Below are 17267 nucleotides of genomic sequence, written 5' to 3'. Positions count from 1 at the left end.
CCAGCCACAAATTTAGGGACCCCGGTCCATGAACAACTATCGATAAATCTGGGGAGTTTTCACTGTCTCCTCAGGTTTGATAATCCACTCAGACAACTCAGGAAAAGACAATATACTTTATTGTAAAGGATACAAATCAGAAACAGCCAAATAAAGAGACTCACAGGCAAGATGGGGAAGGAACTATATACAGAGTCTCCCAGTGCTTGGGAGGCTGAGACAGAGGACTGCACAAGTTCTAAGCCAGCCTCAGCTATTTAGTGAGGCTCTCAGCAACTTAGTGAGACACTGTTTCTAATAAAATATAAAAAGTAGGTCTGGGAATATAGCCCAGAGGTAGAAAGCCCCTGGGTTCCATCCCCAGTACCACAAAAAATAAATAAGCCGGGTGTGGTGGCGCACGCTTGTAATCCCCGCACTTGGGAGGCAGAGACAGGAGGATTGCGCAGGTTCGAAGCCAGCCCCGCGCGCTGGTTTAGGAGACACTGTTTCCAAATTAAAAAATGTAAAAATAGGTCTGGGAGTGTAGCCCGGAGGTAGAAGGGCTTCCAGGAACCCCAGTACAACAACAACAAAATAAATAAATAAATAAATAAATAATAAATAAAAATAAAATAGGGCTAAGGATGTAGCTCAGATGTAGAATGCCCCTGTGTTCAATCCCCAGTAACACGCGCACGCGCGCACACACACACACACACACACACACACACACAATTCCAGGACAAAGAAAAAAATATATATGGCAAATTTTACAGGACCCACATTGCTCTCCAAAGATTAAAATAATTAGTTGCATAGAAGAAGAATAATTATTCCTGGTTGAAACCAGAGGGGAAAAAATTACTGTACGCTCTCACAGAGAAAAAACTGTGTAATCGGTCACGGACCTATGCAAACTCATCTACAGGAGGCTGAAACAATGCCACCCAGCTTCTTCCTAATGGCTCAGCCCATGCACAGATTCCTGAGTAACTACATAAATAGATAAAATAAAATGGCTAACCTCTCCTCCTTTTTTTTTTTTTTTTTTTTTGTGTGTGTGTGGTACTGAGGTTCTTGGAACTCTTCTACCTCTGGGCTACATTCCCAGACCTATTTTTTATATTATTTTTATTTGGAAACAGGGTCTCTTAAGCCAGAGAGGCTGACTTCGAACCTGGGGGATCCTCCTGTCTCTGCCTCCCAAACGTGGGGATTACAAGCGTGCGCCACCACGCCTGGCCGCCAGCCTCTCCTTTTTACTCTTCTCTTATATCTCAACATTATTTTTTAAAATTTTCCTACTGTCTAGTATCTGCTCTTTGATAGTTGAGCATAAGTGAAAAGACCACGAAATTTAAAGCTGAAAGTGAAGGTCAAATACAAAATCACTATTAGAATTATGGCTTTTCTGCCAGGTGTGGGGGTGCACACTTAAATCCCGGTACTTGGGAGGCTGAGACAGGATGATCGCAAGTTCAAAGCCAGCGAGGCTGTCAGCAATTTAGTGAGACCCTGTTTCCAAAAGGACTGGGTGTAGCTTGGAGGTAGAATGCCCCTGGGTTCAATCCCCAGTAATACACACACACACACACACACACACACACACACACACACACACACACACACACATTCTCCTAAAGAGGAAGGGATGAGGAAAGAAAAAGAGAATGTAGTCTTCTAAATAAATAAACTGTTTTCCTTCATATTGACAAGCTAGTGCTCTTCCACAGATAGACACTCTGCATTCTGCTATCCTGCTAGTCAACTTTTAAATGTGCTTTTCGAACACACTGGATTCTAACACATATCTTCTCCCTTTGCAGTTGCAATGTGATTCTTTTCATTTATTTGCTGTGAAATATAAATCCTCCAACACTACCCTCAAAAGCCCATCAGAGAAATGTCCTACCCCATGCAGCTATTTGAAGTTTCTGGCTTATTTGAATGCTCATTATTTCCTGGATCCCAATGACCTTATAACATGATTATGGAAGAATTGCTAAAAATAATATCAGGAAGCCAACAAATACATGAGTAATTGCTTTGGTCTGTGACTGTTAAATGTTTGGTATCCTTAAAAGGCTAAGCACTTACAGGATGAAACAAAACACTGCCCAACTTATTCCCAGAATGTGCCTAAGCAGATCAGTGCCTGTGGTTAGCCCTCTGATCTGCATGGGATTATTAGAAAGATTAGCAATCCTCAGGTATAAGGACCATCTTCCTCTCCCTCTCCCTGTGAGGGGCTTCTCGGAACCTACAGAAGTAGACTATGTAAGTTGAAACCACATTATAATGTTTTATAAAATTTTGCATTCTGAAAAGGAAAATGCGTATTTTCATTGTAAAAACTTCTGAAAGTAGTGCTTAATAAGATTTTATTAAAGATGGTTGTGGTGGCACACGCTTGTAATCCCAGTACTTGGGAGGCTGAAACAGGAGGATTGCACGGGTTCGAAGCCAGCCTCAGCTACTTAGTGAGGCCCTCAGCAACTTAGTAATACCCTGTTTCCAAATAAAATATAAAAAATAGGTCTGGGAGTATAGCCCAGAGGTAGAAAGCCCCTGGGTTCCATCCCCAGTACCACAAAAAAAAAAAAAAAAAAAAAAAAAAAGGATTTTATTGGCTGCAGAGCTTTTAGAGAAAGGGTGTCTCAGTCAACATTCTCACTGATATAATCCCAAACAGCTGACCATATAACTTAGAGGGATGTAGATTTATTTGCTAACAGTGTTTTGACTCTGTGTTAACAGAGACTCTGGGTTTAGACCACATGAGGCCAGGGTCTGAAGCTCTGGGCTTGTCGGCAGGAAATGGGAGAGAACGTGCAAGCAAAGCTCTGCTCTCATGTTGTGGAGGCTGGAAGCAGAGAGCTAGCAGGGGAAGGAGGAGGGATATACACCCCAGGGACCTCTCCTCAGCAACCAAGCCTGCTTGCTACCTTGTTTCCATGAAGGTTAGGGGAACATTTTAAACCCAAAACATTATAAAAGATAATTTTCAAAGTCATAAGAAGGTAGGGGAACAGAGGGGATGGCCGTCTGTGGACACACACAGACTCTTGGGGAGAGACATGAAATTTCCAGTATTATCAAAAGAAGAAATAGACTTAAAAGTTGAGAAACACTGTACCAGACAGTGGACTATGACTGATTTATCTTTGTTTTCTCTGTGCTTGTTATTCCATTTACATAAAACTCTAAAGGACAAATAAATTCAATCTGTGGTTTTGGAATAAATATCAGTGATTGCTTGGGGCAAGGGGGTGGGATATGGAGATCTACTGGAAAGGGACATAAGGGTACCTTTGGGGGTTCCCTTGGGGAAACTTTGGGGGGGCAATTTAGTGAGACCCTTTTTCAAAAGAAAATAATAAAATAGGATTGGGAGTATAGATCAGAAGTAGAATGCCTGTGGGTTCCATCCCTAGAGGTAGAATGTCTGTGGGTTTGCCGGGCATGGTGGTGTATGCTTGTAATCCCCGCGCTTGGGAGGCAGAGACCCAGGTTTGAAGCCAGCCGTGCTGGCTAAGGAGACCCTGTTTCCAAATAAAAAAGTATAAAAATAGGTACTGGGAGTGTAGCCCAGAGGTAGAAGGGTTTCCAGGAACCCCAGTACCACCAAAAAAAAAAAAAAAAAAAAAAAAGAAAGAAAGAAAAAAGAAAAAAGGAAAGAATGTCTGTGGGTTTTATTACCCAGTAGAAATTTTATCTATAATTTCTTCCTTTTTTTTGGTGGTACTGGGGTTCTTGGAAACCCTTTTACATCCGGGCTACACTCCCAGACCTATTTTATATATATTTTATTTGGAAACAGGGTCTCTTAAACCAGCAAAGCTGTCTCTGACTCCCAAGTGTGGGGATTACAAGCATGTGCCATCACGCCTGGCTATATTTTTTTAATTTTCATCTACATATGAAGCTCATGTGCTTCCTCTGCTCAAAGCCCTGTTAATCATTTCCCTTCTCATTCCATATAAATTCCAAAATTCTCACACAGCCTATAGGACCTTCTGTGATCTGCCCTCAATTCTCTTCACACACACACACACACACACACACACACACACACACACACCTGCCTTTCTCTTTTACACTTACCCTCTTCACTCACTAAACTTCAACTGCACTCTCCTCTATTTAAAAAAAAAAAAAAGCAGAGGTAGAAATGTTTCTCATTGTTCCTTTGCCTTCAATGACATTGACATTCCCACAGATATCCCAAGGCCTCATCAGAGAGGCCATCTCTGACAGCCCTATAGAATATCATTCCTGTCACTCTCTGTGACTTGATTCTGCTTTATTATCTTTATAGTAATTGTCACCATCTTACATATTAAATGTGGTTTTTCTAATTGCCATGACCTGGCATATATTTTATATATTTTTCACTGATATATTCCAAGAACCTAGAAGAATACTTGGCATATAGAATATGATCAATACTTTGTTGCAAAATGAATTAATGAGTTAATTTTTCTTTCCTTTTAAGTGCTGAATCAATCTGATAATTGACATGACTAGAACACAATTCTTAATTTCTCTCACTCTGCTGAAACCTACCTATCCCTTAGTCTCTCCCATATCACTAAATGACCCCATCAGTCACCTTAATGCTCACAAACCTAGAAATCATCTTGAATTCCTCTCTTTGTCCCACCTACCACATTCAATCCACAAATGATCCTTTTAGACCTACCTCCAAGATTTGTCCTTATCTATTGGATGAGCGGTCTGGGGATTAAACTCGGAGACATTCTACTTCTGAGCTACATTCCTGGCTCTATTTTATTTTATTTATTTATTTATTTTTGGTGGTACTAGGGGTGGAACCCAGAGGCTTTCTACCTCCGGGCTATATTTCCAGACCTTTTTTATATTTTATTTGGAAACAGGGTCTCACTAAGTTGCTGAGAGCCTCACTAAGTAGCTGAGGCTGGCTTCAAACCCATACAATCCTCCTTTCTCAACCTTCCCAAGCGCGGGGATTACAAGTGTGCACCACCACACCCGGTATCTATTTTATTTCTTATTTTGAGATAGGATCACACTAAACTGCCAAGGCTAGCCCCTTCAAACCTAGGACCCTCCTATCTCAGCCTTTCAACTGCTAGGATTTCAGGTGTGTGCCACCATATTCAATTATAACCCATCTGTTCTTTATAACTCCACTGCCACTGTCCTAGCCAACTTTGTCTCTGTCCTGGATTATTAAAATAGCCATTGGCTAGTCTATCCATATCATCAAATCCTCTTCCCATTCAGCATCCACTCAGAAACTGGTGACCTTTTTAAAGCAGAACATTTTATTTCCTGCTTAAAAAAAAAAAAAAGACTATAGTAGCTTCCTAGAGTCCTTAGAATGAAATCCAGTCTCCTGCCGGGCATGGTGGCGCACGCTTGTAATCCCCGCGCTTGGGAGCCAGAGACAGGAGGATCGCGCAGGTTCGAAGCCAGCCGCGCGCGGTGGCTTAGGAGACCCTGTTTCCAAATATAAAAATGTAAAAATAGGTCTGGTAGTGTAGCCCAGAGGTAGAAGGGCTTCCAGGAACCCCAGTACCACCAAAAAAAAAAAAAAAAAAAAAAAAAAAAGAAATCCAGTCTCCTTCCCATGGTTTAGAAAACTCCATGTAGTCTGTCCCCTGACTATTATTACATTCACTCTCACTTTTATTAAGCTAGCTCTCTTTAAGAAGCACCGTGTTGCCAGGCATGGTGGTGCACACTTGTAATCCCCACGCTTGGGAGGCAGAGACAGGAGGATTGTGCAGGTTTGAAGCCAGCCGTGCTGGCTTAAGAGACCCTGTTTCCAAAAATAAAAATGTATAAAATAGGTCTGGGAGTGTAGCCCAGAGGTAGAAGGGCTTCCTGGAACCCCAGTACCACCAGAAAAAAGAAAGAAAGAGAGAGAGAAAGAGAGAGAGAGAGAGAGAGAGAGAGAGAGAGAGAGAGAGAGAGAGAGAAAGAAAGAAAGAAAGAAAGAAAGAAAGAAAGAATCACGTTAATTCTGGTCCCAAGGCCTTTGAATTTGCAGTTACCTTTCCCTTTTCCCTCTTGCTTGAGTCCACAAGAATTAATTTTAAGTGTCAACTTGACAGGGCCATGAAGTAGAATAACCTTTTGAAGACTCAATGGCCCAGTGTTCATGCTTTCATTCTTATTATAATGCCTTCTCTCTTTAGCCCGAATTTATGGCCTTGTGGGGAGTTTTCTAAGATCAGTTGGCAGAGGAAGGTAAGACTCAGGCCTGATTTACATCTTGTTTTTTTTTTTTTTTTGGTTTTGGTTTTTGAGGTACTGGGGATGGAAATCAGGGGCATTCAACCTCTGAGCTACACCTCCTGCCCTATTTTGTATTCTTTATCTGGAAACAGGGTCTCACTATGTTGCAGAGGGCCTTACTAAGTAGCTGAGGCTCTCTACAAACTGCGATCCTCCAGTCTCAGCCTCCCAAATGCTGGGATTACAAGTGTGCCGTCCCCTCACCTGGCTTTTACTCTTTATTTTGAAACAGGGTCTCACTAAGTTGTGGAGGGCCTCACTAAGTAGCTGAGGCTAGCCACAAACCCTTAATCCTCCTGTCTTGGCCTCCCAAGTACTAGGACTACAAGCGTATGGCACCACACCCAGCGCTACATCTTGTTTTATGTGAATAAGTGGGTAGCTGCAGCATTATAGACCCTTTCTAGGCCATTCAAAAGGGCATTTATGAGGTTATGAAGTTATGAACTTCAAGCAATATACATAGTTGGCCAGATGTACAACTATAAAATGATTCATGTGCTGTGATCAATGCTCTGGAAAAATGATCAGGGACTTGGCAGGAACATGATTGAAAAATTGGTGACAAAGAATGGTGAGAAGGCCAGGGGGGCCAAGATGGCAGCAACCGCAGTCACAGTGGTAACCACGGCTGTAGCAACAATAGCTGACAGCAGCCAAATAGGACATGTATTCCTCTGAAAAACCCCAAACATCAGATTTTGGTTTAATATCTGATTGGGACAACATATAAAGACATTTATAACTATGACTTTTTACCTAAAATATAAGAGAAAAGAGAAGGACCAAGATGGCAGAGATAGCGGCGGTGGCAGTGGTGGTGGCCAGTATTCGGTAGAGGTAGATAAATCTCCTGTTGGAGAAATCTCCCCAAAAAGAGACTGTTCCTGCCCCACATGCTCAGGAATTCTGAACATACTACGTAAGAAAAATGCTCAGGAGAAGGGCCAAGATGGCAGCAGTGGTAGCAGCCAGTATCAGGGAGAGGCAGGTAGATTCATTCTAATCCACCCTGAACTTTTGAGGAAATCTCCCTGAAAGTAGACTGCACCTGCCCCACATGCTCAGGAACCCTGGAAAACATACTATGTAAGAAAAATGTTTGGGGCGCGTCAGATGGAGCCCAACATAGTCGGGTTGGTTGGCGCCGCGCATCCCGGGAGCCATAGGTGCTCTGGGCTGCCAGGCTCCTCTGCGTAGCACTGGGGCTGGGTGTGCTCAGAGCAGCAGAACCTGCTCTCTGTGGTGAAGCTGTGGGCCTCCGCTCTTGGCAGGGAGATAAAACACATTGCTACTAAGTACTTGAGCCCCCAACTCCTGCAAAAGACACGTACTGTTTTCTTTTATTAAAAAATACTGAAGAGGGAGGAAGATGGCGGCGGCAGCAGCTGCAGCTACAGCAGCAACCACAGCCACAGCGTTGATGGTTAGCAGCAGCTGAATAGGACCTGCATCCCTCTGAGAAATCCTGGACAACAGATTTTTTTTTTTTTTTTTTTTTTTTTTTGTGGTACTGGGGTTCCTGGAAACCCTTCTCTGGGCTACACTCCCAGACCTATTTTATATTTTTATTTGGAAACAGGGTCTCTTAAGTCAGAGAGGCTGGCATCGAACCAGCGCCATCCTCCTGTCTCCACCTCCCAAATGCGGGGATTACAAGCGTGCGCCACCACGCCCAGCAACAGATTTTGATTTAATAGCTGATTGGGACAACACACAGAAATATTTCCAGTCATGACTTCCTATCTGAAATATAGGAGAGTGGAAAATGGCGGAATTAGAGGCAAGATGGCAGTGCGACGCCCGCCACTGCAAGAAAAGTTATTTTGGGAGAGATATCCCAGAAGAGATCAGAAAGCAGAATGCTCCTGCTGTTAATGCCAATCCGTTATCCGCCAATGATCACCAGGAGCCGAGTCCGATGCAAGAAGGTATAAGGGCTGTTTATTCAAGGTCGAGCTTGGTCTCTCTGTACCAGTATTGGGAATGACCTAGGAAGATTTGAGAAAGCTATGATTATTAATATTTCAAAAATTGGGTGAGGGGCAAATCTGTGTAAGGACTTGGTTTCTGCCTAAAAGCAGGCAACTATTCCAATGTAAATTAACCTAGCTAAAAGCAATTAACAAGTCAATAGGAGAGGAGAACTAGGCTTTTCTCTAAAGACAGATCTACATGATTGGATAAGCTAGCTAAGATGGTAGGAGGGGTCAACCTTCATGAAAGGAGACACTTTGCCACACATTGCTAGGGGAGGTACCTTACAGGATAAGGGGAGGTACCTTACAGAGAGTTCACCACGTCAGAATTACTTAAACAAGATGGAGGTCATGGGTATAAAACGTCCGGTCCACGTGCTGTATCTTGGGAGTGGTGGGTTGGCCCGGGCCACCCTCCCCCCTCATGCCATTTTGGCATGAGGCTGTAGCTATTTTCTGTATTTATATTTTCTGTATTTCTATCTTTCTAATAAACTTCCTTAAACCTCCAGCAACTGTCCAAGCTATGCATATTTATTCTTAGCTTAGGACAAGAACCCGTGGTTTTTCTGTTTTTGGTCATTTTGGGTTTTGTTATTGGTTGGGGGAAACTGTGTCCGGGACCCTTGCAGATCCCCAAAAGTAGACTGCTCCTGCTGCACATGTGCAGAAATTCTGGACAACAAACTATGTAAGAAAAATGTCTGGGGCAAGTCAGAGGAAGCCCCGCCCATATTTCTGGGCTGGCTCGCTGAGCCAGGCATCCCAGGAGACCTCAGCTCATGGCCGCAGTGCTCCTCTTCACTGCACTGGGGGCTAGGGTGTGCTTGGAGCAGCAGATCCCGCTCTCCATGGTGAGGCTGTGAGCTTCCACTTTCAGTGGGGAGATAAAATCCATTGCTGCTAGGGAATTGGGCTCTCAGCTTCTGCAATTGATACGTGCTGTTTTCTCCTACAAATATATGGAGGGAAAAATGGGAACCTCTGTAAACATCCTGCCCACAAAGACAGGGACTGAAACCTGCTCCATGGCAAGGCCAGGTCTGGAGCCAGCGAGGCCAGGCCCCGAGTCTGGAACTGAGGCCTGCTCCACAGCAAAGGACCAGCTGGTTTCTTCAACTGTGTGGCCAGGAAAAACTAGAAGCTGCCGCTGCCTCACCTAATCTCTCAGCAGATTTCCAGATCCAAGTGACCTCTATTAAAAAAAAAAATTGGTTGTGAATGGATCTTTGTCAAAGTTACTCACCTTCTGGCTTTCAGGTATTCCGTAAGTGGGAATAAGTGTGGAGAAATAGAAGCTCTAATACATTGTTGGTGGGATTGCAAGTTGGTGCAACCACTTTGTAGAACAGTACAGAAGATCCTCAGAAGAAGGAAAACAAACTTACCATATGATCCAGCAATACCACCTCTGGGTAGAATGAATGAAAACCAAAGAGAATGAAAACCAAAATACCAAACTAATGCATGAACAACCATGTTCATAGCTGCACAGTTCACCATTGCCAAACTATGGAACCAGAAAAGATGTCCTTCAACGGATGAGTGGATTTCAAAACTATGGGATATGTACACAATGGAATTTTGCCCAGCCATAAGGGAGAACAAAATTATGGCATTTACAGTGAAATGTCACAAAAAATAAGAAATCAGATGTGCAAAATACTAGGGAGAAATGGGTAACAGGAGGAACTGTAGATGAAGAAGGGACCCTATAGAGGAGCAATGAAGGTGACATATCTGAGGGGATAAGAGGGAGGATAAGGGAAACTATTTAAAGCACATGATGTACTTAAACATATCAAAGTCAATTAGGAAGCCAAGCATGGGTAGGAGGGTGGGGGAGGGAAGGGGGTAGAGATTGGGTAGGGGCTAACTGGGTGATGTGTGCATGTTTATCTCCCAAGTTTTTTTTACCCCAATGGGATGTATGACTACAATGCACCAATAAAAATTCATTTTAAAAAATGGACAATATAAAAAAAAGAATGGTGATAAGTATGGGGATAGACCTCTCTGAATGGGCAAGAAAGTGAAGATAATTGTGTTCTATGTGGAAGTTCACCAAAGCTACCTCAGCAAAAAAGGATATTAATAATAGAAAGGATCAGTTAATTCACTCTGTGGCTACCAGTGGCCTCTTTCCCCAGGCCCCATACCATAGCCCAGTGGGCTTGTGAACAAAATGTATGTGTCCATAGGAGTAGAAGTTACATCTGGGCTCAGCAACATGGACTTCCCCTTATGATGGCTATCCTGACTATGATTACTGCTGGGTGCCCAATCTGGCAGCAGCAGAGACCAACACTGAATCTCTGGTATAATATCATTCCCCAGATGACCAATGTTGGACCACTTCCATCATGGAAAGGACAGTGTTTTGTGTTTTGTTCTTACTGGAAGAGACACTTATTCTAGATATGAATTTGCCTTCCCTGAATGCAATGCTTTTGCTAACATGGAATAATAGACTGTCTATCCATCACCACTGTGTTCCACACAGCACTGTTTCTGATCAAGGAACTCATGGCACAGCACATGAAATACAGCAGTGGTCCCAAACTCACAGAATTCGCCATGTTCCCACCATTCTGAGGCAAGAAATTTGACAAAAGAATAGAATAGTAGCTGTGTGTGGTGGCGCATGCTTGTAATCCCAGCACTTGGGAAGCGGAGACAGGAGGATCATGGTTTGCAGACAGCCTCAGCTACTTAGTGAGGCCCTCTGCAACTCAGTGAGACCCTGTTTCAAAATAAAGAATAAAAAATAGGCTGGGGTTGTAGCTCAAAGAAGTAGAATGCCCCAGTACCGAAAAAAAAAAGAATAGATGCCCTTTTGAAGACTTGGTTATGCAGCACTTAGGTAAAATACCTTTCAGGGCAAGGACAAGTTCTTCAGAAGCCTATAACTGTTCTGAGTCAGCATCAAATATATGGCTCTATTTTTCCACAGCTAGAATACACAGGCCCAGGAATCAAGGAGCAGACATAGAGGTAACGCCCTCACTGTTACCTCTAGTGATTCACTAGCAAAATTTTTACTTCCTGTTTCCAAAACTTTATGCTCTGCTGGCTTAGAGGTCTTAGTTCCAAAGAGAGGAATGCTTCCACCACAAGACACAACTTCTATTGAACTGGAAGTTAGACTGCCACCCAGCCACTCTGGGCTCCTCTTGCCTCCAGGTCAATGGGCAAAGAAGAAAGTTTTTGTGCTGGCTAAGGTCTGAATGACCCTGACTAACAAGGGCTAACTGGACTACTATTGTACAATGGAGATAAGAGTATATATGAAATACAAGAGATCCCTTCTGGCATCTCTTAGTATTAACATATTCTACGATTATGGTCAATGAAAAACTACAACAGCCCAACCCAGGGAGGACTATTAATGTCTCAGATCTCTTAAGAATAAAGGCTGGGTCACTCTACCAACTAAAGAGTAATGACCAGTTGAGGCACTTGCTGAAGGGAAAGAAAATATGAACTGAGAAGGTAATTATAAATACCAAATATAGTAAGCTGGGCGTGTTGGCGCACGCTTGTAATCCCAGCATTCGGGAGGCTGAGACCAGAGTATTGTGATTCGTGGACAGCCTCAGTTACTTAGTGAGGCCCTCTGCAACTCAGTGAGACCTGGTTTCAAAATAAAGAATAAAAAATAGGGCAGGGAGTGTAGTTCGGAGGTCGAATGCCCCTGGGTTCCATCCCCAGACCTGCAAAAAAAAAAAAAAAAGAATAAATACCAAATACAATCACATATCAGTTACAGAAATGTAAAATGAAATTGTCATGATTATTTTCTCCTTATTTAGTTATGCATACATTGTGTATTTTTATTTTTATTTATTTATTTTTGTGGGTCTGGGGATGGAACCCAGAGGCATTTGACCTCCGAGCTACATCCCCTGCCCAAATTTTTATTCTTTATTTTGAAACAGGGTCTCACTGAGTTGCAGAGGGCCTCACTAAGTAGCTGAGGCTGTCTGCGAACCATGATCCTCTGGTCTCAGCCTCTCAAATGCTGGGATTACAAGCGTGCGCCACCATGCCCGGATTGTGTATTTTTATTAAACAAATCATTTTTCCTTTTTTCCTCTCTTAGTCCATTATCATTTAACATAAGAGTTTTTTTTTTCTTTTTTTGCGGGTCTGGGGATGGAACCCAGAGGCATTTGACCTCCGAGCTACACCCCCTGCCCTATTTCTTATTATTTATTTTGAAACCGGGTCTCACTGAGTTGCAAAGGGCCTCACTAAAGTAGCTGAGGCTGTTCGCGAACCGCAATCCTCTGGTCTCAGCCTCCCAAATGCTGGGACTACAAGTGTGCGCCACCATGCCCGGCAACACAAGATAATTTGACTTAACAATACTGAGATCTGCGCGGCGACCTGGAGTCCGAGTCTCACTGCTGATAAGGAAACTGAGGCACAGAAAATTTAAGTGACTTGTTCAAGGTCCTACAGCTTTTTTTCTTATAAAGCTGAGAAAATCACAAATCACATATTTGGACGTTCACAAGATAGTACTACAGATGTGAAATTTGTTAGAGATACAGAAGGAGAACTTATTAAAGAATGTGAAGAAATATGGAAAGATATGGAAGGATGTCAGAATAAATGATCACTTAGTGGAACTGAGACACTCACAGATTCAAATGCTCAGCTGTCATTATTAATTATGCAGGTGAAATGTTTGACCGCTGAACTCAGTCAGTGGTATAAAGAAACACCTCAAATAACTCCCCTACAGTTGATGTTTTGTTAACATTAGGAAAGGAAGAGTTTCAAAAATTGAGATGTGATCTTGAAATGGTACTATCTACTATTTGGTCAAAGAATGAAAAGTTAAAGGAAGACTTAAAAAGGGAGCAACAGTGGTTGGATGGACAGCAACAAATATTGGACTCTCTTAATGTTCTACACAGTGAATTGAAAAATCAGGTCGTGACATTTTCTGCGTCAAGAATCTTGAATGAACTGAAAACCAAGATGCTTAATATAAAAGAATTTAAGATGAAACTCTTGTTTACCATGGGTGAATTCTTGAAGACCATTTTCCTCTGCCTGAAGGAAATGTTAAAAAGAAAAAGAAAAACACTCAAGCAAAAACTACACAGCTGATATCACTGCATGAGATGTTAGAGATTCTTATAGATTGTTTGATGTTCCACATGATCCATATATCAAAATTAGCGATTCCTTTTGGCCACCTTATATTGAGCTGCTGCTATGTAACGGAATCGCCTTGAGACATCCAGAAGATCCAACCCAAATAAGATTAGAAGCCTTCCATTAGTAAAAGAAGGTCTCTTTACACAGCAAAGAATCTTATCATTCAAGCATAATGGGAACACCGAACCATTTGAATAAAAAAATATTGTTTGCAAATAAAAAAAAACAATACTGAGATCATATTATGTTATTAATTTTCCCTCACATTATTTAACCTGTGGAATACTAAAGAGAACAGTAAACATTCCCCAAGAACTTTCTTTTCTCTTTTGGGGATGGGCCTAGTGCATTTGTAGCTGTGATAGGATAATTGTATCATGTTAGGTGGAATTTAATCTTGTTATTGTCTTTCTTTAGGTTCAAGGAGATGTGTATGGGTGCCAAGTTGACAAGGAGTGAACTTGAACTTGTGATAGTTAATTTAGTATAAACTTGACTGGGACACAGATGTACAGAAAGATATTTAGTAAAAAAAAATAGTCTGAATGAGTCTATGAGGATTTTTATGAGATTAAAGATGAATTCATAAATTGAGTAAAGCAGATTGCTTTCTCTAATGTGGGTTGGCTTCAACCGATCAGTGGAAGACCTCAAAGGAACAAGGGCAAGAAAGAGGGAACAACCTCTGCCTGCCTGCTTGAACTGGGTCATTGATCTTTCCCTGCCTTTAGATTTGGGGGAAATAATCAGCTTTTCTTTTGTCTTGAATCTTCAGGATTCCAGACTACAATTTACACCACTGGCTCTCCTGGTTCTCAGGCCACCATTCTTGGACTGGAATATACCATCAGCTCTCTTGGGGGTTCCAGCTTGCCAATTTCAGTGTGACTGCTTGGCTTCCGTAATCATGTGAGACAATCTCTTTAATGTGCATACACATAGCTCATACACATTATTTCTACAGATGCCTATTTATCTATACAAATTCTTTTGGTGCTGCTCTTCTAACACAAGTCCTCCCTTGCTCGCCCTTCTCTATCACTCAGGTCACAGTGCAAGCTCAACTGCTAATACCACCCTCCAAGACCACTCCATCTGAATTAGACTCAAATGTTTCTTTTCAAGTTCTATGTCATTGCTATCTAAAATTACCTTGTCCTTTATTCGTACAATCATTTACTGTCTGTCTCACTCCCCTATGAGCTTCATAAGGACCTTTTCTCTCTTGCTCCTCACAGTCCCTTGTCTAGAATTGCTAGTAACTAGGACATAAGAGGTACACACTGAATAGTTGTACAAATAAAGGTAATGAACTTTTAAACACACGGAGGAGACTTATTATAGAAAGTTTGTACACATTTAAAAATGAAACCTACTGGGGAGGCGGAGGCAGGGCGGCGTCGAGGCCCAAGAGGGGTGAAGGCACCCTCCACAACACGTTCATAGCCATGCTGGTCTTTGTAAGGTAAAAGGAGCCTTCCTCCTTTATAAAGCCTCGAGATGCAACATCTGTTTGACCCATTCAAGAGAAGGATGGTAGTTCTATGTAGGAACATGATGTAAATGAAGTACACCTGTCATTGTGAGTCTGGTTTTTGATTAGCCATCTGATGTCTTCCCCAGTCTAACATGACTCTGAGATGATAAACTCCAGTGGCTGAGATGGATCCTGTCAGCCTGCAGTTAAATTACAGAAATGAGCTGGGTCAGTGGACTGGCGCACGCGGGGCACCCTTAGGCAAATTCCCCCATCCAGAAGGCCTCAGAGGTCCGGGTTGCTTGGCCCTGACCCTGGGAAGGTGGGCGGGTGGCGCGGGGCACCCTTAGGTAACCCCCCCCCCCACCTGGAAGGGCCTGGAAGTTCGAGCCGCAAGGCCCTGACTCTGGGTGGGTGGGCGGGCGTGGGTGGGGCACCCTTAGGAGACACCCCTCCCACCTGGAAAGAAAATTTTTTTTCATCTCTACCAAGTGCCTGATCCCACATCCTCCCCAAACCACACATACTCTCTTCTCTTATTAAAAAAAAAAAAAAGGGAAACGAAAAAAGAAAAATATTCAAGAGGGGTTAAGATGGCCACGGTGGCAGCTAGAATATTGGAGATGCAGACAAAATATATCCATCTGAACTGGAACTTTTGGAAAAATTCCCTGCGAAGGAGGACTGCTGCTTCTCTACATCGTTAAGAATCCTGGACATCACCTGTAAGGAGAGAGTCTAGCGGAGACCTAGGAGGAAGGCGATGGTGGCAGCAGTGGCCGAGATGGAGGTGGAGAGTTGGATTTGGGAGAGGCATACATCTGATCCAACCCACCCTGATCCTCTGAAAAAATTACCCCAAAGGTCAAATGCTACTGTCACTCATGCTTAGGAACACTGGTCATTATGCGGTATGGGAAAAGAGCTTGGGAAAGATTTGAAATGGTGGAGGCAGTCGCATTGGCAGCGGCAAGTACTCAGGGGAGGCAGAGATCTGACATAATACACCTGGAACTTTTGAAAAAATTACCTCAGAGGCAGAATACTACCACCACGTACCCTTGGGAACATGGGACAACCTGCTGGGTGAAGAGGGTGCTCGGATCGGAGCCTGCTGAGGAGTGAGGCCAGTACCGGGGCCAGCGAGGCCAGGATCGAAGCCTGCTGTGAGGCAAGGCAGGTGATGGGGCCTCCAAGGCCAGGATCGGAGCCTGTCGAGGGGTGAGGCCAGTGCTGGGGCCAGCGAGGCCGGGATCGGAGCCTGCTGTGAGGCAAGGCCACTACTGAGGCCTCTGAGGCCGAGATCAGAGCCTGCTGAGGGGTTAGGCCGGTCGGGTCAGTGAGGCCAGGATCAGAGCCTGCTGTGAGGCAAGGCTGGTGCTGGGGCCTCCGAGGCCGAGATTGGAGCCTGCCGAGGGTTTAGGCTGGTGCCAGGGCCAGCGAGGCCGGGATCAGAGCCTGCCATGAGACAAGGGCGGTCATGGGCTTCTGAGGCCGGGATTGGAGTCTGCCGAGGGGTTAGGCCAATGCTGGGGCCATCGAGGCCAGGATCGGAGCCTGCTGTGAGGCAAGGCTGGTGCTGGGGCCTCTGAGGCCAGGAGAGGAGCCAGCTGAGGGGTTAGTTCGGTGCGAGGGCCAGCGAGGCCAGTATCGGGACCTCCCATGAGGCAAGGCCGGGACTGGAGCCAGCGAGGTCAGGATCAGAGTCCTCTGGGTGTCCAGGCCACTACTGGGGCCGTCAAGAGTGGGATCGGAACTTGCAATGCGGCATGCACAGAGAAATAGCACGGAAAATAAAATCCAGATGCTTCCCCTAATTAGCAAGAACTAGGAGGAAAGGGGTAACAGGAGGAGGTCGAGTAGTAGAAAGGGCCCTATTGAGAAGCAATTAAGGTGACCAATCAGAGGGGAGGGGATGGGGGAGGATGGAATCTCTTTAAAACTCATGAGGTGCATAAACAATTATATTAAAGATAATCACCAATTAAGCATGGGATTGAAGGAGGGGAAGGGAATGGGATAGGGATTGGATAAGGGCTTATTGGATAATATGTGCTTGTATATCCTCTTAAGTCTTGTATTCCAAAGTGATGTATGATTACAAAAATAATAAAAATAAATAAAATAAAATGAATTACAGAAATGAGCACTTAAAAATTTTTTAAAAATGAAACTACTTAGCCAGGTGTGGTGGCGCACACTTGTAATTCCAGCATTTGGGAGGCTGAGACAGGAGGATGGCAGTTCATGAACAGCTTCAGCTACTTAGTGAGGCCCTCTGCAACTTAGTGAGACACTGTTTCAAAATAAAGAATAAAATATAGGGCAGAGGTATAGCTCAGAGGTCAAATATCCCTGGGTTCCATCCCAAA

General features: G+C 43.6%; 1 pseudogene across 1 annotated transcript; it reads left to right on the top strand.

The window, feature by feature from the left end:
- Positions 1–7639: 7639 nt before the first annotated feature.
- LOC308265095 (centromere protein K-like) lies at positions 7640–13542 on the top strand (annotated as a pseudogene). The gene is made up of 3 exons: positions 7640–7693; positions 8177–8198; positions 12728–13542. The product of its transcript is annotated as a centromere protein K-like (transcript).
- Positions 13543–17267: the final 3725 nt, after the last annotated feature.

This window comes from Muscardinus avellanarius, assembly GCF_963383645.1.
Source record: "Muscardinus avellanarius genome assembly, chromosome: 7".
NCBI classification, from domain to species: domain Eukaryota; kingdom Metazoa; phylum Chordata; class Mammalia; order Rodentia; family Gliridae; genus Muscardinus; species Muscardinus avellanarius.
Note: the sequence above shows the minus strand (reverse complement) of the source record. Positions and strands in the feature narration are given on the sequence as shown.